The 2,144-nt window shown below is 58.2% G+C and overlaps 1 pseudogene; it reads left to right on the top strand.

The window, feature by feature from the left end:
• The first annotated feature begins 722 nt into the window (after positions 1 to 722).
• Positions 723 to 1,534, top strand: LOC102442990 (annotated as a pseudogene).
• The last annotated feature ends 610 nt before the right edge of the window (positions 1,535 to 2,144 follow it).

The following is a 2,144-nucleotide window of genomic DNA, read 5'->3' as shown; positions in this document are numbered from 1 at the left end:
TTGGGGCCTGTGGGCGAGGCTCAGTGACTCGTGAACCAGGAGGTCAGGGTTCAATTCCAGGTCGGGGTGCGTGCCGGGTTGCGGGCTCCGTCTCCAGTGAGGGGCGTGCAGGAGGCAGCCGGTCCATGATTCTCTCTCAACACTGATGTTTCTCTCTCTTCCCTCTTCCTTTATCTCTGAAATCAATAGAAATGTATTAAAAAAAAGATGCAGGTGGCTGCCCAGTAGGCGGGTGTGCGTAGGTGGCTGCCCGGTGGGCGGGCGCCTGGTAGGTGGTTGTCTAGTAAGTGGCTGCCCATAGGTGGGTGCCCATAGGTGGCTGCCCATAGGTGGGTGCCCATAGCTTTCCCGACAGCCACCGTTTGTTCGCTTGCAGAGTGTCTGCCTCTCGCCAGGCTCCGGGTCATGAACTCCTGGGAAGCTGGGACATGTCACTGTCAATTGTGCGGAACCCCCAGCAGAAGTGGGGCCCGGGCGCCCTCCAGTCCCTCGGGGGACCTGGCTATTAGAGGCGCCATGGGTCGGGTCGGGTGGCTCCATCACCGTCAGGACGCCCCCCCCCCCGCCCCCCCGCCTGAGAGCGGTCCTGGGGGGAGCAGGTTTTGGGATGTGCCTCTGAGGACTCATCAAGCCTCATTGTGAATCATCAGCATCAGAAAGACGCCCCTGCAGTGCGCACTCCCTCCGACTGCACTGCCCCAGCTCTGCCCTCAGTGCATGGTCCAGCCTCCAACTCGAGATGCCGGTCTGGGGGTGTGGCAACAAGTGCGGGGCCTGCGGGAGGACCATGTACCATGCGGAGGAGGTGCAGTGCGATGGGCGGAGCTTCCACCGCTGCTGCTTTCTGTGCAGGGTTTGCAGGAAAAACTTAGATAGCACAACAGTGGCAATTCATGATGAAGAGATCTACTGCAAATCCTGCTATGGAAAGAAGTACAGGCCAAAAGGCTACGGGTACGGCCAGGGCGCTGGCACGCTCAACGTGGACCGGGGTGAGCATCAAGCCAGAGAGTGTTCAACCTCACAGGCCGACAACAAACCCCAGCACTTCTAAGTTTGCTCAGAAGTACGGAGGTGCTGAGGAGTGTTCCAGATGTGGGGATTCCGTGTACGCTGCTGAGAAGATCATCGCAGCAGGACAGCCCTGGCACAAAAACTGCGTCCGCTGTGCCAAGTGTGGAAAGAGTCTTGAATCAACGACTCTGACTGAGAAGGGAGGTGAAATCTATTGTGAAGGATGCTATGCGAAGAACTTTGGGCCCAGAGGATTTGGCTATGGCCAAGGAGCAGGAGCCCTTGTTCATTCTCAGTAAAGGTGTAAACCCAGAACCGAGATCACACGCTGAGAATCTCCACATAATCTAGGCACAGAAAATCTAACACTAAACTACTGTGAAATTCTACCAGCACTTACATACTGTATATTGCCCTGTACTTGGATAGGCTGGCTGGCTAGTAGGAAGAGAGCACTGTATCCTTTTGCTTTGTTCATCAGCATTTTCAAAGACCATTTCTTTTACATTTTAAATAAAACTTCAGCTGGAAAAAAAAAAAGACGCCCCTGCAGCTGCCTGCTGGGAAGACAGGGTCCCCGGATCACTGTCCTTGATGCTCCTCCGTGTCTGTGTTAGACCTGAAGGGCCTGCACCTGAGCGGCCGGGCCAGGCCAGGGTGCGGGGAGCAGTAGCCGCGGGGGAGGCGGGATCCACGCAGAGCCAGACGCGGAACGGGGATCCTCAGGTGCCCGCCTTCCTCTCCTTCGTGCCGCAGTTGCAGAGGGGCGCACGCTGTTACCCCGACTTCATCTCCTTCGTGAGCTTCCTGCCGGCTTCTCGGGGTTGGGCAAACAGCCTCGCTGGGCGCAGCCTGGGACCCTGAGTGACTGCACAAAGCGATGCGACATTGGCCCACACGGACCCGAAGCTCTAAATGGCAACAGTGTCTGCGGGCGCCTGCTTGAACCCTGACCCCACTGGGTCCCTGGACAGCGGTCAGTGAGGGGCCCTGTTCCACAGGCTGAGGCCACAGGTCGAACCCCTGTATGGAGTCAGGGGCGAGGCCTCAGGCACTCAGCCTTTGCTGCCCCCTCCCACAGGGCTCCGTGGTGGGTTTGTACGACCCACAGCCCACGGCAGAACCCGCCC

This window comes from Myotis lucifugus, unplaced genomic scaffold, assembly GCF_000147115.1.
Source record: "Myotis lucifugus unplaced genomic scaffold, Myoluc2.0 scaffold_8947, whole genome shotgun sequence".
Lineage (NCBI taxonomy): Eukaryota > Metazoa > Chordata > Mammalia > Chiroptera > Vespertilionidae > Myotis > Myotis lucifugus.
This window is presented reverse-complemented; position numbering and strand designations above follow the sequence as displayed.